We start from the raw sequence: 24,117 nt of genomic DNA on the forward strand, positions 1-24,117 counted from the left end.
GTAGGTTGCGGCAGAAGGACCTGGAGCAGATACTATGCCTGACAACCGTAATCCCTCAGATTGGCTAGTCGCCTCTAGCTCTTCAGGATGAGTAGACATAGAGGAAGCACAGCTAGGACCTTCAAGGCCTAATGGCATCACAGTGCCCCTTAGAACTGTGCCCCCCCTGCCCTCTTTTGGGTTGACATTGTTTTATAGCAAGACAAACCTTGAGGTACTAGCTTCAGTGTACTCAAGGCTTGGGCAAAGCTTATACAGCTTATCACACACAGCACTAATTATCCCAAAGATACAGGACCTGTTTGTGCCAGTAACATACACCCACAGTGACTCATGCAACCCAGCTGCTGCTGCCCTGTGTCCCCTTCAGCCTCTGACAGAGGCTAGCGCATTGGAAACCGTTGCTTATAAATCGAGCCTATTGATGCTGTATTGTGCACGCGCTGTGTGCTACCTGGCGTCCACATGCATGCCAATCGCATTCAAACACGTCCTGCATGCGACGTACGCCCGTTTTAAAAGGCGAAGATTGGCACGCGAATGGGCCTTTGCCACAGACACTATCGAGGGAGGAGATGAACACACGGGCGCTTTCTTGCCAAGACAAAAACAACAACATGGGGTGAGAACAGCTTAGGCCGAATTTGGTTTGTCACAGCTGATGCCTTTTCAGGTGATCAGCCCAGGGTAAAAACAGTGTGTCAAACAAATAAGTAAAGAAATGAAGAGTACTGAGCTGCTGGCCATTCACGGTGATAGGGGGGAGGGGCCTGCTAATGGCGCCAGTGAGGAGAGTGGAGTGAGCCCGTGAAAGCGCCCTTCCAGGAGAATGACTGCTGCAGAGTGTCACTCCCTCACATGTACCTGCTGAACCCCGCCGATCCCGCTGTTCCTACCCCTTACTTTCAGCTCTGTGTCCCTGCTTTTGCAGACTCGAGCCTGCTTCCACAGTCAGACATCCACCAGAGGAGGAGCCGCTGGATAAGCGCCGGAGAGCTCAGAGAGAGAGAGGAGACACCGCGGACGCCGGGAGGTCACGTGTGCCCGGCGTGCGGTGTGCAGGGAGTTCAGGTGGAGGAGATCTCCCTGAGCCACACAGAAGACTGCCTTGGCTGGAGGAAAAGCGGTGACAAGCGGAGGAGCGGCCACAGCAATCCCTCAGTGGTCGGGTAAGGTGAGAGGGGTAATATCCCCCCCCCTTTTTAAAGTTTGGGGAAAAAAGGATTCACAGAAAGTTTACATAAGAAAGCACTGATAATGAAGCTATATCAAAACTGCCAACTGTGCTGAATTTCTGAATGAAAAATGCTACTATAACTGGAGAGGCTGCAGTAGAACTGACATAGGAGAAAGTTCATTAACTTAGATGAATTCTGTTTTGGATGAATTTGGATGAACTCAGAATTCTCTAGATACCTCATTTTGGGAAATACTTATTAACCATACTTAAAACACCTCTGTGGACTGCTGTCATGGTTGAGGAGGTGGTTTTCTGAATTTAATTGCAAAAATAAAATTATTAACTCTAACAGATACAGACTGATCTGAGAATTTCATCTGTGGAATATCTGTTGACTATGTGGAGAATATTCGGTTGGACTACTGTGTAGAAATTTATGCCATTGCTTGGGAGGTGGCCCGGGGAGACTAAGGCAAAAACGAGATTGACGGCTTTTTCTTCTGTCAGTTTTCTTTGGAAAATGTATTTAAAATTATTAACCATGCTGAAAATCTATGGGTAGACTTTTCTGTAAATTATCACCAACGGGGTGAAGGCTGACGAGCTATAAAACTCCATCTAAGAAAGCAAAATTACTAAATACATGTTAAAAAGGCAGAAAAATGAAAAATAAACCAACAAAAGACGTGGGAGCAAAACCACCAAAACTAAGTGCCAGCCCAGGGTCTATTAAAAACTGACCCCAGAGAGAATGACAGAAAATAAGGAGAGACAAGTATCAACAAAACCAAAAGATAGCAATGAAGGTAACAAAAAAGCATGCAATCGGAAAATAACAGAGACAAGTAAAGAAAGAAATACTGACCAGCCCAAAGAGGACGTACAGATGGGTAATGTACAGACGGACAAGGATCCTGATACCTGTGGAGAGGAAGAGCAAAGAGTTAAAAATCAACTCCCCACATGGGATAAAATGAGGGAAATGTTCTCTAACTTGGAACAATCTATTAAAAAAAGATATGGCAATCTTACATGGAGATTTGGGGCAAATGTTAAGAAGAGTTGAAGAGGTGGAGGAAAAAACGGAATGCCAAGGAAAAGAACTGAAAATACTTAAAGAGGAAATGAGGAGAACACAAATAGTACAAAGAAATCTACTCTACAAATTAGAAGATCAGGAAAATAGAGACAGAAGAAAAAATGAAAGGATCCGTGGTCTGCCAGAAATGGGGCAAGAAGAAAAATTAGCAGAAATGTTGGAAATAGTGTTTAATCCCCTATTAGGAAGAGAAATAACAACAAAATTAGAAATCGAAAGAATACATAGAATTAGAAAACCACGAAATTCACCAAAAGAATCTTCAAGAGACGTCAAAGTGAGGTTCCACAGATATGAAACAAGATCTCAGATATGGGAAAAGTTAAAAAGCCGCCCCTCTTAAATTATAAAGATTTAGAGATACAAGTATACGCCGATCTATCACAGGAGTCATTGGCTAGGAAGCGGATACTGAAACCGATGGTTGAAATACTGAAACAACACAATATACAATACTTCTGGGGTTTCCTGGCATGTCTAGGAGTTAGAAAAGAGGGACAGATAGTAAAACTAAGATTCCCGGAAGAACTAAAAGATTTTTGTGCGACTTTGAAAAATCCCATGCCTGAGATCCCAGAATGGCCAGCCACAAGGGACAAAGGAACAGAAGATGAACAGTGGCATTTGAAGACCAAGAAGAAATAAATACAGGGAAAACACAGTGAAAGAGATAAAGACAACACAGAGAGAGAGGGGTTGGGGGGGGGGAGGGACTGGTGGGGGGAAGGGGGAGGAAAACAAGATAAAGAGAGAATTAAAAGACTGGAAGGGAAGCTGGGGGAACTTTACAACTCTTCTCCAATACGGATCCAGGGAAGAAGGGAGGGGACCCAGGCGTACAGGTGCAGAGCCCCACCCTATGGGAGAAAGTCGATAAAAGGAGGGAGGGAGTAGATCGACTAAAAAGGTCCAAAGGGTGAGGGCCTAGGAACCCATTGGGGTGCGGGCAAGAGCCTGTGGGTGGGGGGGAGGGGAGAGATGGAGTGGGGCCAGGGTCGAGAGAGGGGAGAGACGAGGGGGGGGTGGAGGGGGGAGGAGGGTTAGGAAAAAACAACTACTGTCCTAAGAACCTATTCTATTACCCAACTAGAAATAATTTCTCCTTATTAAGTGGTCAGGAAAGAAAGCTATACAACCTATTAGGAAATTGATGACAGAAATACATTTCGTGATTGTGACATATAACGACAGAGGCTTAAACTCTCTGGAAAAAAGACCAAAAATTATGAAAGAAATTAAAAATATGGAAGCTAATATAGTCTTTCTGCAGGAAACTCACATCCCACACTCATCCAATACTAGGCTATACTCAAAGGATCACCCCAGTTGGTACTATGCAGATTCTACAACAAAAAAAGCAAAGGGAGTAGACATAGGGATTGCAAGAGGAATACAGTTTACCCTGGAAGAGAGGATGACAGACAATGAGGGTAGATTCCTCTTCTTGAAAGGGAAACTGTTTTCCAGAAAGGTAACTTTGGTAAATATATATATTGCCCAAATGACAAACCCACGGAATATCTCGGGAAAATACTAGATAAATTAGAGGAGTTTAAAAAGGGGTGGGTGATAATGGCCGGAGACTTTAATTTTTGTTTGGACCCTGAGGTGGACAATACATCGAATGTACGGAGGAGTAGAACTTCACATTGAAAATGATCAAAAAGAAGTTATTTCAACATCAACTCTTGGATACATGGAGAGTGTTACACCCTAAAGAATGGGATTATACATTCTACTCCTCGGTACATAGGATACATTCAAGGATGGATTATATACTGATTGAACATAGAGGAATAGAGGCGGTGACAGAGATAAAAATTGGGATTAAGACATGGTCAGTTCACGCCCCAGTCGAGATGAATCTGAAAATGGGAGGGGGACAGACCAAAATGGGCATCTGCAGACTAAATGAGGAACTACTAAGAGACAAGAAATGGGGAGAAGAAATTAGAAAAGAAATAGAACTATATTACCAAATAAATGAAAAGGAAGAAATACCAAAAAATATACTTTGGGAAGCTTAAAAAGCCTATATGAGGGGGATTCTAATCTCCAAAGGGGCCAGGAGGAAAAAAGAGAGAGTAGAAAAAAAAAGATAGACTGATAAATGACATCTAAGGGTTAGAACAACGACATAAAAACACACAGAATACAGAGATCCAACATCAATTAGAAATAAAAAGAGATGAATTAAAAAAAATATTAGTACAAGAAATCACACGGTAATAATAAAATCAAAAAAGAGAACTACCAATGGAATAATAAGATCGGGAAGAATCTGGCGAGGGTTATAAGAAGAAAGAAAACAATGAATTATATAGAGAGGATAAAAGATGGTAAGGAGGAAATAGTACATTCAACTACCGATATAGCAAAGGTGTTTCAGGAATACTACGGGAAACTATATAATATTAAAGAGTCATCAGATGAGAAAGACCTGAATAAAACAAGTAAAATACAACAATACCTAAGAGAGTCGAGACTTCCCAAAATACAACAAGACAAATTAGACCAGCTAGAGGCCCCAATCACAGAGGAAGAAATAAGAATAGCCCTCAATACTACAAACTCAGGAAAAAGCCCTGGACCAGATGGGTTTACAGTGAACTATTATAAAAAATATAAAGATCTACTGATACCCAAATTAAAAGATTATTTTAACGGTCTAGGGCAAGTATACAAAATGAGCAAAGAAGCCCTCCTAGCTTCAATCACAGTTATCCCGAAGGAAGGAAAAGACCCTACATTGTTTTCAAGCTATAGACCCATCTCGTTACTAAATATAGATACAAAACTTTTTGCAAAAGTGTTGGCAACCAGGCTGAAAAACTTGATGATGAAATGGGTCCATAGCAATCAAGTGGGTTTTATAACAGGGAGACAGGGAAGAGACAATGGAGTAAGAACACTTCTATTGATGCAACAGATGGTTAGGAGTGGATCCCAGGGACTAATACTATCAATAGATGCGGAAAAAGTATTTGACAGGGTAAGTTGGTAATTTATGACTAAAACCCTGGAGGAATTGGGGACTGGAGTAAAAATGATGACATGGATAAAAACGTTGTATAGCCACCCTACAGCTAAGGTGAGGGTAAATTGGATCCACTCAGAGCCATTTGGAATGTCTAATGGAACGAGACAGGGATGCCCCTTATCCCATTGTTGTTTGTCCTCTCTCTGGAACCCCTACTGGCAACAATAAGGAGGTGCCCAGATGTTACGGGAGTAGTGGTCGGAGATGTGGAGCACAAAGTGGCCGCATTTGCGGGCGACGTTTTGCTTTACATCTCCAACCCAAGAATAACCCTTGCAAATTTGATGGAAATTCTAAGAAAATATGGAGAACTCTCTAATTTAAAAACCAACCCGTTAAAATCAGAGATATTAAATATCAACATTAAAAAAAAGAAGAAAAATTAAGATTGGAATTCCCCTTTTCTTGGAAAAATTCAGGTCTAAAATATCTAGGGATTATATTAACAACAGAGCCCAAAAATTTATATAAAGAAAATTATATACCACTGTTAAATGAGATCAAAACGGAATTAAATAGGATCTCACATAGACCGTTATCTTGGATTGGAAGAATTAACATCATTAAGATGGCAATATTACAGAAAATAGCCTATAAATATCAAATGCTGCCAATACCGATTCCTCAAGTATATTTCAAAATTCTGAAATCTTTAGTTTCTAGATTTATATGGAAAAAGAGTAAACCCAGAATACAATATACGATACTAAGATCGGGAGACGAGTTGCTTCCATTTGAGCAATTGTGCTCATCGGAAAAACATAAGAACAGTATTTCGAACAGATACAAAATACTGGTGGACTTGATAGGTCCGAGAGTACCGCCATACATTGAGAAATGGGAAAGGGAATTAGGAATAAGGATTATCACTTAGAAAAAAGTCTTAGATTAAAACACAGTTCTTCAGTAGATGTGAACACTGCAGAAATGAACTATAAATGCATCGCAAAATGGTATAATACCCCAGATAGAATCCACAACTATCATAAAGAGAAGTCAAAATATTGTTGGAGGGGTTGTATAGAAGCTGGCCCAATGGCCCACCTATGGTGGGAATGCCCGAAAATAAAAAAATTCTGGAAGGAGGTTTTAGCCCAAATTAAAAAAGTTTTGAAAATAGAAATTACAGAAGACCCTTGGTCCTGTCTATTTCACAGTACAAAAAGCTTAATTAAACAATATAAGGCGACATTAATTCCCCATTTGATGAACGCTGCAAAGGGTTTGATCCCGTTATTTTGGCAGAAAAACGAGGCACCGACATTAGGTGATTGGGTGAGAAGAGTAGAAAAAATAAGAACATTGGAATACTTATAAGAGTGGGAGGAAGATGAGACCATAGACTGGGATGACATCTGGGAGGATTGGATGGACTTTAAGAAAACAAGGGGTTATACAAAGTGGATTGTGGAATAGGCAAAAAGAAAAATAGTGTTAAGGAAGTAGTTGGGGGGAGGGCGGGAAGGGGAAAATTAGGTGGGAGAGGGGTAAGTAAATAACTGGGTGATGTATTGTCTTTTTTTTTTCTGTTTATTTGAAATGAATTAAAAAAAAAAAAATAAGTAAAGAAATAATGTTTAAACAATCTTTGCATCAATACCACATTTGCACAAGCTCATATTATCACAATTGGCACATTTATTACCTGAGGAAAAGCCAGAGCTTTTAGCAAGGGGTATTTTGCATAGCTTAACATCCATCGTCTCATGTAGAGACCCACATGGCACTCTGTTATCTAGGGAACAGTGCATAAAATATTTACATTTGCTGTATGTGTAAATATTTTAAATTGGACTTGTTTGAAACAGGAATCCAATCTTCACCCATCATGGTGAGCTTTGTCTTGCCGACCGTCAAGGACTGGGTCTCCTTGTTTTAAAGGGGCCACAGCCTTGGACCTGTAAATCACCCTGCACGGAGCACCTTTGGGATTTGGTAATACCAAGGGTCCGAATCCCAGGGTCCAGTGCCTAAAAAGGATAACATTACAGGCAAAACCTTGTATCTCCTTTCCTGAGGCTCAGGTATCATCTTTTTAGTCTACTGAATTTTTTGGATGGATCAGATAGCTAACCCCTTAGATTCAGTGATCTTTGATCAGGGTATATATACTATATAGCATAATCTTCTTTCGTCTCCTTTGAAGAATATGTGGAGAGACTGTCCAAGGTGTCCATCACCTTTAGACACTGGCGAAAAAACGGAGGTACTTCTTGTGTGGGAGGGGTTATATAGGGGGACATCCTTTCTGATTGGTTGCCAGTGTCCTTCACCCGTAGGTGGCTATATAACCCATATAAGATGATTTATGGCTCTGTGTCCCATGGTGTACGAAAAGAAAAGCCTTCTGCCTTGACAACTCCTTTAACTGCTTGCCGACCACCCACAGTAATATTACTGTGGCAGTGCGGCTCCCCTGGGTCCAGTCATGTAGTACTACGTGACTGGAGGGGAAGCAGTTTCGGCGGCGCGCTCCCACTGTGTTTAGACACAGCGGGAGTCGGGCCGTGGGAGGAGAGGCGGTGATTGGTAAAAATATAGGTGTTGTGGCGCTTATTTGAAGGTGCCTAAGCATTTTTCACGCCGTTACCCCTTTGTGGAGGCAGTGTCCACTAGGTGGACTGTACCACCAAAAGTGCATCCCCCGGTGTCCAGGTTAAATAAAGCGGCTCTGGTACCAGTGGAAGAGTCACCAACTTTTGCGGATTCCGTTGATCGACGGGTGGAATCCTCATCCCGCCATTTACACGTGGTAGCAGGTCACTTATTAAAAACTCACACAAGGAAGGTGAGCTGGTGAAACTAAATGCAGCAACATCAGCTAGCACACAAAGGTGAATATATAACCCTTTAGAAAGACATGTAAACAAAAAGTGCAGCGCTAAAAAGTCTAAAATGATAATGAGTGTCCAAATCAGTGCTATAACGAAATATAAATAAATGAGACCAATAGCCACATATCAAACTATACAGTAATGAGGCTAGTCCACCTGCTAAGGATCCAGTCAAAGAAATAGTAAGTCCTTGAAGAAGCATGTCATTCAAACGCTATAGTGAATATGGGGAGAAGATCTTCTTGTTATATAGGTTAAATGAAAAGCCACCAGTGCACTTCTTATATATAAAGTCAACTCAAATAGTGCTCCCCTCCACCGTGCCTATACACTCACCAAATGTCTGGTGTATATACACCTTGAATCCTATTCAACAGGAACAGAGGGGTAACTAGAACCTTCAGGGCCCCGGTGCAAGAAACCACAAAGGGCCCCCCGGACCCCTGGCCGGGGCACTTCCCTTCAAGCCTGGGGCTCTTCCCACTAATCCTGGGGCCCTTTACTCTCATTGCGGGGCCCTTTATTATTGTCCTGCAGCGGGACCATTTCACAAGTTCTGCAGTGGGCCCCCTTCCTGCCATCTTGGGGCCTCACCATGGTGGTGGAATGCCAGGGCCCGGTCAAGTGTGACCTTTGCGATTCTGGAAGTTCACCCACTGGTGTCAGTAGTTTTTAATTTTTGGTATTTTAATTGTGTGTGTGTGTGTGTGTGTGTGTGTGGGGGGGGGGGGGGGACCAGGGGAGCACACAGGGGCCCAGAGACAGCAGAACACAAGTGAACTGGATAGGAGGAGTGGCGGGGGCAGCATACAGAGGAACCAATCTCCTCCATTTTCCTCCTGCAGCTACGGAAAGAAAAAGGAGGACAGTGATTTCTCTACATGCTGCCCAGGTGTACAGGGGAGCCACACTGGAGCATGGGGCCCGGTTGCAATTGCAACCCCTGTAGTTACGCCCCTGAACAGGAACTGTTATTGCACCCAGGATCGTTCCCACAGTCAGAACCTGGTGTCCTTAACCCTCTCGCAACCACTGCTATTCAGGGTGAACAGGATAGTTGGCGGATTCAATCAAATCGGGCCGAGTTCAAAACAGGCTGCATGGAACGCTCACAAAATCGGAGCCAAAAAAGGTGCTAATATATTATAGTATTTATTGTAAAGGTTAAAACTACATTTACATGTAAAATTATAAAAAATGGAAACCCCCACAGTTTCTTTCACTCTGCTGAAAAGAAAGATATCTTGGATCATGACTCGTGAAAAACTGGCTAGTAGTCTCTTGAATACCTCCCAGAAATGTAAGAATACATGGGAACCTTAAAATCTTTTTATGTTTTTGTGATGTGAAACAATTCTTCTTGGCTATCAGATTGCAGTACCCCAGAAGAACCCCTTACAGACCTGCCAGCCTTTGGTCATCCACTATGACCTTGACCTATCAGTTGATGCTTTCTCTTTCCTGTAGGAATTAAAGTAATCTCTGAAGAGACGACCACAGGTGTGCACAACCTGTACAAAATGAAAGCTGATGGGACCTTGAAAGTCCCCTCCATCAATGTCAATGACTCTGACAAAGGTAGGTTCAGGCCTTCTTTGCCTGATTTTTTAAAGGCTAATTTGATGCATGATTGGTTGTGGTGAGGACTTTACTTGTTGGAATTATTAATGCGTTTTTTTAAGAGCAAGTTTGATAACCTGTACGGTTAGTGAGAGTCTCTGAATGATGGCATTAAGTGTGCCAAGGATGTGATGATTGCAGGGAAGGTTGAGGTGGTTGCAGGGTATGGCAATGTTGGAAAAGGTTGTGCTCAGGCTTTAAGAGCCTTTGGTGCACATGTCATCATCACAGAGATAGACCTCCATCAATGCTCTGCAAGCAGCCATGGAAGGTGAGGACTATAAGAACACGCCAACATTTAAATTCTGAATTGCGTATTTTCATATTTTTAAGTGCAGAATCTGAAATCATGCAAAGAAATACAGCTGGGAAAAATTAAGCTTGAGGTGGATTTAGGAATGCTGGTTAACTAATTCAGGTCCACCTTATAGCAATTTTACTACTACAGGGTGGCACCTGTGTGCTGGATCACACCAATAGTTGAAGTGGCTAACCAATGGCGGGTGCGGGGGTGGGCGGCCCGGGGCCATGCACTGGGGGGGCGTCAGGCCAGCGCTGCCTAGCCGGCCCGCATCTCCCTGTGAAGGCAGCTGCAGTAGCAACTCCTTCAGTGCACGCTGCTCAGAGAGGATGGGAAAAAGGCCTCCCTGTGTGCCTGGATAGGAGGAGCGGTGGGGCAACTGCATATAGAGGAATTGATCTTTCCATATTCCTCCTGCAGCCGCTGAATGCCTGATTCCCCTCCTCTCCCTTCTGCAGGCATTCAGCGGTTGCAGGAGAAATATGGAAAGATCAATTCCTCTATATGCAGCTGCCCCACCGCTCCTCTCCTATCCAACTTCTTCTGCTGGACCCCCAGTGCTGTCCAGCTCCCCCCGTGCTTTCCAGCACCCCCTCAGTGCTCTTCAGCGCCCCCTCTCTAGCCCCCCAGTGCTCTTTAGCCCCCCCAGTGCTCTTTAGCCCCCCAGTTTTCTTCAGCTTCCCACAGTGCTTTTCAGTCCCCCCATGCTCTCTTGCTCCCCCAGTGCTCTTCACCCCCCTTGTGCTCCCTGGCTCCCCCCCTCAGTGATCTCCAGTTCCCCCCCCCAGTGCTCTCCAGTCCCCACCTGTGCTGTCCAGTTCCCCCCCCCCTGCTCTCCGTCCCCCTGGTTTTTCCTTGCCCTCCACCCCACACGTTTTCCAACCCCCCTGCAATGCTTTCCAAACTCCAACCCCCTTAATTCTCTTCAGTCCCCCCTGATGCTCTCCAGTCCCCCCCCCCCCCGTGCCCTTTAGCTCCTCTAGTGCTCTCTGCTTCCCCTGTGCTCTCCGGCCCCCCTAGTGCTCTTCTATCTGTCATGTCTGCAGTCTCTGACAATCTCTTGTATCATGTCCGCAGTCTCTGACCATCTCTTGTATCATGTCCACGGTCTCTGACTATCTACTGTATCATGTCCTCAATCTCTGACCATCTCTTGTATCAGGGCCACAGTCTTTGATCATCTCTTGTATCATGTCCGCAGTGTCTGACCATCTACTGTATCATGTCCCCGGTCTCTGATCATCTCTTGTATCATGTCTGCTGTCTCTGACAAACTCCTGTATTATGTTTGCGGTCTCTGACTATCTCTTGTATCATGTCCACAGTCTCTTACCATCTCCTGTTTTATGTCCGACGTCTAACCATCTCTTGTATCATGTCTGCGGTCTCTGACCATCTCCTGTATTATGTTTGAGGTCTCTGACCATCTCCTGTATCATGTTTGCGGTCTCTGACCACCTCCTGTATCATGTCTGCGGTCTCTGACCACCTCCTGTATCATGTCTGCGGTCTCTTACCACCTCCTGTATCATGTCCGTGGTCTCTGACTATCTCCTGTATTATGTCCGCAGTCTCTGACCATCTCCGGTAGCATATCTCCAATCTCTTACTCAAACTTAAACACATTGCTAATAGTATTAGAGATCTGTTTATGCCGAAGGTAGGACTGTGCAGGGATGGCAGAGAATGTAAAAGGGGGCACTGTGATTAGAGAGACAGGGGTGGGGGCAGACTGCAAGGGGCACTGTGATGGGGGGCTATGAAATGTGTTCAATAAATATTCTTGAAAACATAACAATTTGTGGGTGTTTTTACATTTTAAAGTTGGGGGGGGGGTGCAGATATAGGATCCGCACCAAGTGCCAAAGGCTCTAGATACGCCACTGCTGTATTGCAAAAGAATGTCCTGGTTATGAAGGGGGGGGGGGGGTAAATGTAATGGAACCACCGACCCACACTGTACTTGTGGTTTTCGTGGGTATACGGCTTCCTTGCAGTCATGAACATATATACCAGATTTTCCCAGCCACCCTCATACAAAGCTAGCCAGCAACTTAGCTTGTACGGGAATCACTCTTTATTGAACAGTCACACAGAATTTATATACAGCATGGACACATCCCCCTCCTGATCAAATTACCACACACAGGTCAGGGGTTGCCTGAATACATTATCATATGCTGATGAAATTGTATACAGAAATATAATTAACCTGAACTAATTATCTAGCTGTCTGGAAAGAATACCCATCCCACCTCATTACACAAACAATAGGGAGAGCCTGTCTAACATTGAAGTACAATACACATTAGCATAAGTGTAAATACTGACCCCATTTGAAGCAATCCAAACCATTAAATATCTGTCTTTCACTCCCAGTGACGGTGAGTACTGTCACAGTAAATCTTCCGGAGGTCAAACATGTTAAGATAACTCGGTGGTTTATGTATTTGCTGCCGGGCCCAATGCTGAGTTGTTACCCTGCTGCATTTTGAAGACAGGAGGGTGCTAGCTGTGCACAGGTGCCATTCAGAGAATGTTTTGAATCCCTTCACTGAATGCAAAGCGTGGAGGCGGGTCGGTGACATCACTCTCTCCACCTTTTCCAATCAGATAATGATTTGCACCCCCTGATCTCAAGTGCAGTGCTTTGCAGGATCCTATGAAAAATGGTAAATGCTCATATGTGCTCCTCCTCTGAATTTTTGCTTTTAAGTGTGAGATGGTATATTTATTGGAAGACCAAGGTGGGGTGTGTAGCAATATGACCAGAGTGGTTTTTGCTACAGGCAAGTGTTGGGGATTTTATTTATTTTTTTTTCTTCAATTTTCTTTAGATTTACCTTCAACTATGTAGTGCAAGGGCCTGCCTGATTGCATACAATTTTAGATTTGACCTCATATTATTTGGTTTTGGTAAATCTAAAGGAAAATTGTATAATGTGTAGGCAGCTTAAAAGTGATGTATTGGGTTTATTTATTTTTTTAATGATTTTATTTTATTTTGTAATCATACTTGCCTTGGTGGATGCTGCATCTGTCCCCCGTCACCTACAAGTCTGAGAACCGAGTGATATAACACCACCAATTGCTTGGTTCTCACAGCTCCCCAAGCAGAGAGCTGCTGACTGTCAGTCACTGGCTCTCTGCTCTGCCTCCCAAATTGCTCACTGGAGCTGGGCTGTGGAGAGGGTAGGAGCCGGGTGCCGGTGTAACGTTAAAAAACCCTACCTCGTGAAAATTCCCTACCCTCGTCACTTCCTGTGCACCTACGTCATGGAGCAGCTCAGCAGCTTCCCACTGCGGATGCTCATAGCTCCGGAGGGTAGGGAATTTTCACGGGGTAGGGTTTTGTAACATTACACCGCATCAGCTGTTGCCGTGGGTACATGAAATTATCTCCACTGCAACATTAAATCATCTCCGCTCCTACCCCTGTGACTTCCCTGATCTCGGATACTAAATGTAAAAGCGGCGGGTGTATGAAAATATAAATATAAATCACGGAGATCTCGGCTCCGTGATTTATATTTTCATAGACCCGCCGCCGCTTTTACATTTAGTAGCCGAGATCAGGGAAGTCACAGGGGTAGGAGCGGAGATGATTTAATGTTGCAGCAGAGATGATTTTATGTACCCGCGGCAACAGCTGTTGCGGTGTAACGTTACAAAACCCTACCCCATGAAAATTTCCTACCCTCCAGGGCTGTGAGCATGCTCAGTGGTAAGCTGCTCAGCTGTTCCATGACGTAGGTGCAGAGGAAGTGACGAGGGTAGGGAATTTTCACGGGTAGGGTTTTTTCACGCAACAACGGTCCAGGCATGTGGGTGGATCCTGACTCTATTGTTGCAATCTTGCCTTAACCTGGATTGGCTCTGTGCAGACAGCGGGCTTCACATTAGTCCAGACTAAACAGCAATCCTGTGATCCACAGGAGAAGTACAGCCAAACGAACTTTGGCTGTACTTTCTCCTTTATAAGGTTTTCTGATGATTCTGGCTTGATGCAGCATGAAGTAGATTTCTTGACTTTTACCTAACTGATATTCCCTCCCCCCATCCCTCCTAACACCTATTGCTGACCAACCTGTGAAAGAAAGAAGCCTATGCTTACTATTTTCAGCCCATTGTAGTCCAGTCGTGTGATCTGGCACCTCTGCAGGGGAGGGGGAAACGTTGACCATGGGTGGGCCATTAAAGCCTATGGGTGACATCACCGCTCCCAGGCATAACCAGCCCTTTGTCAAGTGCTCTCTCCTCTCCCCTGCAGCCAGCACTGACTGACACAGGAGAACCCAGGAGATGTGACTGGAATGGAGCAGCATTGAAAATAGGTAAGTATCTGCATCTTTCCTACACAGGTTAGTTAGCATAGGTTGGAAGTATAGCATTTTAAGAATATTTGGGTAAAGCCCATAATTCTACCTTTTTAAAGGCTGTCAATCAGTGTATTCTTGTGGAATTGGTCAACCTGAATCTTGCAAGGAAATTTGAACTTTGTAAAACAGTAAACACAGATGGTGCAGCTGCATATATTGTCTGTAGGCCACCACTTGACATCCCAAGGACTGTAAAAATGTCTTCTTTTGGCAGGTTATGAGGTCACAACTATGGATGAAGCTTACAAAGAAGGGAACATTTTTGTTACCACAACAGCATGCACAGACATTATAGAGGGCAGGTAAGAAACAGTCAAGACTATTACATTTTTAAAAAGGACATCTACTGTAAATGACCCCAGTTATAAAAAAAGGTACATTGAAACGACTTTAGTTTCCTGGTGTTGGTGACATGACTATGTGACAGTGCACCGCTCATGTGATCTCAGCAGTATAGAGCTTTTTGGTGGGGCAGAATAGGCTTTTGCAACAGGAAGATCTTGGTATGGGTGTTTACCAGAGGACAGTGGGATTCCAAAAAAATGTGGAACCCCAATATCAACTGATCTATGCTGGGTGGACTGACTTTATTTCCATTTTGAATTGAGAAGATGTACCAGTAAATGTATATGTGGTTGTGGATGACTTCTTCAATATTTTGCTGCTGAGTTATAATCCCTACACACACTGCTTCTTATATGTAGTTCTTTACAACCCCCTTCCCCCAATGCACACAACTTAGCTGACCTCCTTATTTTAACACTTAGGCACTTAGAACAGATGAAGGATGATTCCATTGTTTCCAACATTGGCCACTTTGATGTTGAACTTGACGTGAAGTGGTTGGATGAAAACGCTGCTTAGAAAGTGAACATTAAGCCGCAGGTAAACCATAATCACGTTTTAGTGCTGTACCCTTAGAGGGTCATTAAATCTATAGTAAAGGCACATCCAGTATGAGTGCTTCTCACAGGTGAAAATATCACATTTGGCCACTAGATTGCGCTAAGGATCATAGGAATTTTTTTTATAATGCTTAGCTCCATCTAATAGCCAAATGTGGAATTTTCTGTCTAAAATGAATAGTTTGCAATTGGAAAGCATGACATATACTGTATAGCCTAATAACTGTTTGGTGTTTTTTTTTGCCCCCTTTGCACAGAACGAATGTTTGTGAAATTTCCATGGTTGAATGACCATGCAAACTCAAATCAGCCTCTTTATATGCACGTGTTTTTTTGCTCCCCACTAACCCTAAAGACCTAAATTAGACCACAATATAAAATGGCACGATGCATGTCCCAGCTGGGCACTTTATATTTTTAGAAGAAAAACATTTTGGCAAATAGTTGTAATGGGAAATTTACTACCATTTTTATTGGAACACCTCCTGCTCTGCTTAACCACTTCTGGACCGGGAAGGATTTGTCCCCTTAATGACCAGGCCATTTTTTGTGATTCCGCACTGTGTTATTTTAACGGACAATTGCGCGGTCGTGCAACACTGTACCTAAATAAAATTTATGTCTTTTTTTTCCCCACAAATAGAGCTTTCTTTTGGTGGTATTTGATCACCTCTAAGATGAAAAAAAAAAAAAACAATATTTTTAACATTCTGCTATAGAACATTCCCAAAAAAATGTAAAGATCAAAATTTTTTAACATTTTAGGCCAATTTGTTTTCTGCTACATGTTTTTGGTAAGAAAAAAAAAAATCGCAAAAAGCGTATTTTGATTGGTTTGCACAAAAGTTATCTCGTCTACTAACTACGGGAAAGATTTATGTCATTTTTATTGTTTTTTTTTTACTAGTAATGGTGACAATCTGCGATTTTTAGCGGGACCGCGACATTTCGGGTGACAGATCGGACCCCTAACTGACATTTTTGAGACTTTTGGGGGGACCAGTGACATTACTACAGTAATCAGTGCTAAAAATAAGCGCTGTTACTGTAATAATGCCATTGGTAGGAAAGGGGTTATCCCAGGGGCGATCACAGGGTTAAATGTGTACCTAGGGGAGTGATTCTAACTGTATGGGGGTTGGACTTGTGAAATGATCACAGAGACCTGTGATCCTATATAGCAGGATCACAGGAGCTCTGTGATCATTCCAGGGAGAAGAACGGTCAGCTGTGTTTACAACAGCTGACCGTTCTTCTCTCTCAGCGGGGAGCGATCGCGGGTGGCAGGTGGCTATCGGAGCCGCCTGCCCCATGCATCGGAGTCCCCGCTGCCGAGTAGGCGCGGGAGCGCGCCTACTGCGGTGCGCGCTCGCCCCCTAGCTGCAGGTGCGCGACCGACGTATACCTACAGCGATTTGCGCAGGTGGGAAAGCTTGCCGCAGTTTTTCTGCGGCGGGCTTTCTGAAAGCGGTTAAAGTAGGTAGTGTTTTTTGCCAATGCTATCCTCTGATGGTGATTGTAGACCTTAATTTCTGACCGGGACCACATACAGGGTTTACCCCTTTTGACTTTTCCAGTACTGGTTTTAGGTCAGTAACTCCTAATTGCACAATCTCCTCCTAATTTTTCTTTTTAGATGCAAGCCTGAACCATTTTGCACAGCTAGCAGTAATTTAATAAGAATTAATTGTTCTGTAATAGTTCTGTTACTTGCAAACATCCATAACCACGAACGCATTAATGTCTGCAATTTTTATTCTTTGGATGCTTGCGAAATGTTTTTAGCACATGTAGTCCATATTCTCTAGTCTGCACAGTGTTGGGATAGAACAAACAAGGAAGCTTGGTGTGGTGCATGATCTGGAGACACAGATGGCAGTAAGCTGAGAGTTGGGCTGTAAAGTGGGACCCTGAAAAATACAATTGCTGGCACAGGTAGTTGTAGTAAGAAAATTTTTTTGGGGGTGAGGGGGAGAATACCACTGCATGTTGCACACTGGAACTGTATACTTTTGTGTAGGCTGAAACCTATTGTCAGGATTGTGCAAAGCCATTGCCCTTGTGCAGTAGTTGCATTGTCACCGTACAATTATTGACAGAGACCAGCAGCAGTTTTTTTTTCTCTTGCAAATGCTATATCCTCAATGGACTAATATTAAGTTATTCGATCCCCCCCACACACACGCTGTTTAATGAATTGCAATAAAAACCTGCATTTTACTGCATGTTTCCTCAATGCACTGGTGTTAATGTGCCCAAAGTTGATTAGTTCATTTCCAGAGGGATAAGAAAACCAGGCGCCCCCTAGTGGGAGTGGATGGCACTGCGCAAATGTAGGTTCCAAAAAATCCAGACTGATTGTATCAATAAAAACAAAAATCAGTATCCTGGTATAGAAAGTTGTAGTATGCTGTATACAAAATATATATATATCCTTATACAAACTTAGAGCATACAATTACAAAATATAATGAGAGGTTATTTAACAATTAATGTGCTTGCAGTTTAAGAACTCTCAGTCTCCTACCTCTCCACGGAGAGCCGGAGGACCACCCGCTCAAGGACAAAGGGACAAAACGTACAGATAAATCTTAAGTGGAATCAAGAGGGAATGTTGATGCTCACATTAGTATATGTATCTTTATAGAAAGGGGTATTTAATTAGCCTACTCCAACAGGGTTTGTGGGATTTTTTAATCCAGACAAGCCTTTACAGCACCAAAGGGTGTAATGATAATTGTATTTGGTCAATGTTGTGTATACATAATAAAGAATCTGTGTTGTTTTTAAATGACATAATTATATGTAAGCACTTTGTTTATCTCGGGGGGTGGCGTTGAGGCGTTAAATCCAGAAGGATTCCCTCTGGAGGATTTGCCTATCCCAATCTACCCCCCCCCCCCCCCCCATCGTAGGTCTGGAGGGATCACTTCAAGCACGAAGTATGAGACGACTGAGTTGTCGTATTTGTGATGTAGTCCTATAACTGTCTTGATAGTCTTGCCTGCATAAAACATATTACAATGACACGTCCTCGGATATATTACACCTTGGGTGGTGCAATCGGCATAATGATCAGCACCCGCCCCCAGGGAGAAGTCTCTTCCCGGGCACTTATGTTTCCCCATCCTTACATCTGAGTGGGGGTGGCACTGTGCGGTGGGTATTTTGATTCCAGACTGTTTTAAATACTATATCTTATATATACACCGTTCACCTGATTTGGATGTAATACCCTCACATTTAACTGAAAGTCTGCAGTTAAAGCACATCTTGTTTGTTTCATTTCAAATCCATTGTGGTGGTGTATAGAGCCAAAAAGATTAGAATTGTGACCATGTCCCAATATTTATGGACCTGACTGTATATTCTTATTATTATAGCCAAATTTACCACCCTAACTTCTCCCACAGTTTTTACACTATATAGACAGTAATATAACAAAACGTGCGGATTGTTCCCGATTGATGGGCTATTACTTTGTGGAACGTTTCGCCGAATGGTTCACAAAATATCGGTATTTTTGTGGCGAAATTGGTCCCATAGGAATGAATGGAGGAATGTTCAAAACTAGAGCATAAAGATTAGCTCAGCACTTGATGCAAGAGGAACACCTTTAGCCATAGGCCACAAACTGACACCTCATTAGTGGTACATAGGTACAACTGTGCCTGAATGCTTAAGGTGTGATAATAGTTGTAAAACCTACGAGGTGATACAACACGGTGGTTTCAATTATTCTTGAATTACACAGCAGACTTAGAATGATCATGTGTCGCTGTTCCCAACAGGGAGCCTATAACTACCTAGTCCGACCTTCTAACTGGGCATGCCTTGGCAATTATTGGTCAACTTGTAAATTTTCTAACGCCAAAGGCAGCAGAGCTTTAGTTTGTCAAGTGTGTTGGTTTTCATTCTGTGAGCTGACGCTTTTGCTTCAATATTTGCTATGGCTGATGGGAATTTTAATATTTGAACCTCCTTTTTTATAGCCTCCTAATTGCTGACTCCCCACCAGCTTTTTACATTGCCTCTTTGTGTTGCCGCCAAGGGAAAAGCTAAACAGCCTATAATGCCTAGGACAGTCTTGTGCTACAGCAGCAGGATCTGGAGATTTAAAAGAAAAAAGGAAATTGCCTGAATCAATGCTTGAGAAATGTTCTACCTTTTTTATTGATCTAAACAAGAACACATAAATGCAACATAATGATCATGTGTTGTAAAAATGAAAGGGAAACCCAAAATTGGAAATGGCACATGAACAGGTTGTGGTGGAAACATTTGTTCTCCAACATTGGCCGGCTGCAGTGCCTTTAGCACGCATTCATGCATGTTGCATTGAAGCCCATAGACATTTAATTGCCAACACCCTACCAGCTTTTTCATTGGCCTGTGTGTTGTCGCCAGGAGAAGACCAAGCAGCCTAGAAGGCTTTGAATGGTCTTGGTTCTGACCGTTTCAAAGAAAAATGGGAAATTGCATGAAACATTGCTTGAGAAATGTTACACAACCTTTTGTAATGGTCTAAACGAGAGCACATAAAAGTAACATGATCATGTGTTGTATGAATGAAAGAGGTGGGAACTTTGGAAACGGAGTAAGTACAGGTTGTGTGAAAACTGTTGACCTCAAAATAGATCTGCTGAAATGCATTCAGGTGGATGTGTGGCAATGTGTCTAAAAAACAGCCTGGTTATGCTTGCCTGCCCTGTGCTGCACTTTTGCACAGAGCAGCTTCAATCCTCCTGTTCTCGGGTTCCCCGCTTGCTCCTCCCTTTCTGCCAAGTGCCCCCAGAGCAAGCAGCTTGATCTGCATGTCCATTCACAAAGAGCTGTTGCTCAGCCCCGCCCCCTCTCTCCTCATTGGCTCACTGGCTGTGATTGACATCAGTTGGAGCCGATGCCTCCTGCTGCTGTCTCTGCCAATGAGTCCCTGGAGAGCCAAGGCTCTCGTGTGCATCCCTGGATTGCAGTTGAACTCAGGTAAGTATTGAGGGCGCTGCTGCACACAAGGTTTTTTTTTTTACCTTCATGCATAGAATGTCTTATTCCTATTATAAGGAATGTTTACCTTTCTTGTAAAAGGAATAAACGTGATCAAACAAAAATGAAAGGGACAGTGTAAAAATAAAAATAATTAAAATTTTAAAGCACCCTATCCCCTCATGTTTGCACGCAGAAAAGAACACATACGTAGGTTCAGCCCGCATATGTAAATGCCATTTGCACCACACGTGAGGTATCACCACGAACGTTGGATTGAGAGCAATAATTCTAGCACTAGACCCCCTCTGTAACTCTAATCTGGTAACCTGTAAAAATGTTTTAAACGTAGCCTATGGAGATTTTTAAGTACCAAAGTTTAGCGCCATTTCACGCTTGTGCGCAAATTTAAAGTGTGACATGCTAGGTTTCTATTTACTCAACATAACATCTTTTAAATTTTACACAAAAATTGGATTATATATATATTTTTTGAATGCATTAATATTCTATGTGTATTTTTTTAAAAATTGCTGTGCAAATACTGTGTTACATAACAAGTTGCATTTTATTCTCTAGAGTCTCTGCTAAAAAAAAAAAGGTTGGGGGTTCTGAGTAATTTTCCTGCAAAGAAAAACTTTACTTTTTTACATTATGGAGAGAGCAGTCAATTTTTTGATTTTTTTTTTTTCTTCCAAGAGTGTATTGATTTTAGAAGACACATAACGGGATTATTAATCACGGTCGCAGCCGCTTATGTCATGAAGTACAGCATGGTTTAAAAGAACCAGAAGTAATGTTGGAATACGGTATGAAGACCTTTTGTTGCTAGAACTGTCCGAATTGACCTGGGTGAAAAGTAGTTAAAGTAAAAATGCGACCAAAGGCATATGCCTTTGGTCCCATTGTATACACCCAAAATTATTAAAAGAGCTTAGTGGTGAGCTGGCAAAACCATTAACAGATTTATTTAACCAATCTTTAGTAACAGGAGTCGTCCCGGAAGATTGGAAATTGGCAAATGTCGTGCCCATTCACAAGAAAGGTAGTAGGGAGGAATCGAGCAACTATAGACCAGTGAGTCTGACATCAATAGTAGGCAAATTAATGGAAACCCTATTAAAGGATAGGATTGTGGAACATCTTAAATCCCATGGATTGCAAGATGAAAAACAACATGGGTTTACTTCAGGGAGATCATGTCAAACAAATCTTATAGATTTTTTTGACTGGGTGACTAAAATAATAGACGGTGGAGGTGCAGTAGACATTGCATATCTAGATTTTAGTAAGGCTTTTGACACTGTCCCACATAGAAGACTTATCAATAAACTGCAGTCATTGAGCATGGACTCCCATATTGTTGAGTGGATTAGGCAGTGGCTGAGTGACAGACAACAGAGGGTTGTAGTCAATGGAGAACATTCAGAACAAGGTCATGTTACCAGTGGGGTACCTCAGGGATCTGTACTGGGACCAATTTTGTTTAATATCTTCATAAGTGATATTGCAAAAGGCCTCGATGGTAAGTTTTGTCTTTTTGCTGATGACACAAAGATATGTAACAGGGTTGATGTTCCTGGAGGGAAACGCCAAATGGAAAAGGATTTAGGAAAACTAGAAGAATGGTCAGAACTCTGGCAACTGAAATTTAATGTGGATAAGTGCAAGATAATGCACCTGGGGCGTAAAACCCAAGGGCAGAATATAGAATATTTGACACAGTCCTGACCTCAGTATCTGAGGAAAGGGATTTAGGAGTAATTATTTCAGACTTTAAGACTTAAAGGTGGGAAGACAATGTAATAGAGCAGCACGAAATGCCAGCAGAATGCTTGGATGTATAGGGAGAGGTATAAGCAGTAGAAAGAGAGAAGTGCTTATGCCGCTGTACAGAACACTGGTGAGACCTCACTTGGAGTATTGTGCGCAGTACTGGAGGCCATATCTCCAGAAGGATATAGATACTCTAGAGAGAGTTCAGAGAAGAGCTACTAAACTAGTACATGGATTGCAGGAAAAAACTTACCAGGAAAGGTTAAAGGACCTTAACATGTATAGCTTGGAAGAAAGAAGAGACAGAGGGGATATGATAGAAACTTTTAAATACATAAAGGGAATCAACTCTGTAAAGGAGGAGAGCATATTTAAAAGAAGAAAAACTACCACAAGAGGACACAGTTTTAAATTAGAGGGGCAAAGGTTTAAAAGTAATATGAGGAAGTATTACTTTACTGAGAGAGTAGTGGATGCATGGAATAACCTTCCTGCAGAAGTGGTAGCTGCAAATACAGTGAAGGAGTTTAAGCATGCATGGGATAGGCATAAGGCTATCCTTCATATAAGATAGGGCCAGGGACTATTCATAGGATTCAGATATATTGGGCAGACTAGATGGGCCAAATGGTTCTTATCTGCCGACACATTCTATGTTTCTATATGCACAGCTGTCTATGTTGCTGCACCATTGGCTTAGGGTTGTTGTCTGATACAGAAGTCCTGTTACTGGTAGGCTCTTTATGCTAGAAACTTAGGCCACAAAATGGCATTATGTCTCATTGTATATCGTGTAAATGTGAGGTCTTGCCTTCCAAATTTTCGTAGACATTTTAACAAAGACCTTTTTGATATCCTAATCAATTGTTACTTTTTGCAGCTTGATGAAGCAGTGGCAGCTGCCCATCTCGATAAACTAGGAGTGAAACTGACTAAGCTTTCAGACAAGCAAGCCAAGTATCTCGGTCTAGAAAAGACGGACCCTTCAATCCTGATCATTGCCGACATTGAGAACCTTCTACAAAAGCCAAAGATGACCTAGTGGAGAGATCGCAGTCACCATCCATGTACCATTTCCTCATAATCCCAAACGGTTTACCTCTGCAACCCTGATCAGGAAACCTTGTGGTTCTATAGTCTCCTAGGGAGCACACCTTGTTTCCAAGACTGTACCTCAATGTGCCTGTTTTTTTTTGTACCTGGATGTGTGAGAAAGTTACATGTGAATCCTTAAACCTGTTTTATTGCTTTCTTATATCTCAAGAAAACAGGATTTTACTTTTCAGATGCCTGTCTCAGCTTTGCGGATTTTTCATGGAAGCACTTAAGATATATAAAACACCTTTTGTTATAGTGCCTTGGTTTTTGTCTGTCATATTTTGGTATTCAGGGTGTTGATAGTCCATTGCCAGTTTTTGCTAGAAAAATCACCCTTGCAAGAATTCCTCTTCAAACATCCTCCATGATAACACACCTAAGAGGATCTTCCATCCCGCACAAGAGTCAGCAAATGATGTTTCCATCTTTTTGCTTTTAAGCCCAGTTTATGCCATTTTTAGCTTGGGTGCATTCCCTCATGGAGATTGTGCAGAAGGGGAATTGGCAGGAATAGGTGTGTGTGTTTGTGTTTTTTTGTTTTTTTAAGAAGGTTTTAATTTGAAGAAAGTGTGAAAAATAGCGCTGGACCTGTAAGGTTATCACACTGGTGTTGCTATCTCAAAGGATCCCCATGATCTCCTTTTGGGTTGTAGTGTAATGTAACAAAAAATGGAAATTGAAGCGCCACACCGCTACTAAGAAGTCCAGATACACCTTTATTCCAGTTAAAGTCAGGGGGACAATCCAAAAAATACCAACACATTTTGGGGGTCCAAGAGCACCCCCTTCATTAGAGGTTGATTAGTAACAATGTCAATGGACTAGAAGTGAACTGGACCTTTAATATTTTTCCAGTGTGATTGACAAGCACAGGCCTTGTCAGTAGCTTTCAAACCAGCTGC

The 24,117-nt window shown here is 42.6% G+C and overlaps 1 protein-coding gene across 1 annotated transcript in view; it reads left to right on the forward strand.

Moving 5' to 3' along the window:
* The window catches only part of AHCY (adenosylhomocysteinase), a 67,229-nt gene extending 43,765 nt beyond the window's left edge, over positions 1-23,464 (forward strand). The window contains exon 11 of the transcript XR_014225939.1: positions 23,334-23,464. The gene's annotated coding sequence lies outside the window, so the exon portion shown is untranslated. The remainder of the gene's footprint in view (positions 1-23,333) is intronic.
* The last annotated feature ends 653 nt before the right edge of the window (positions 23,465-24,117 follow it).

The sequence above is a fragment of the Pelophylax lessonae genome (assembly GCF_965119305.1).
Source record: "Pelophylax lessonae genome assembly, chromosome: 11".
Lineage (NCBI taxonomy): Eukaryota > Metazoa > Chordata > Amphibia > Anura > Ranidae > Pelophylax > Pelophylax lessonae.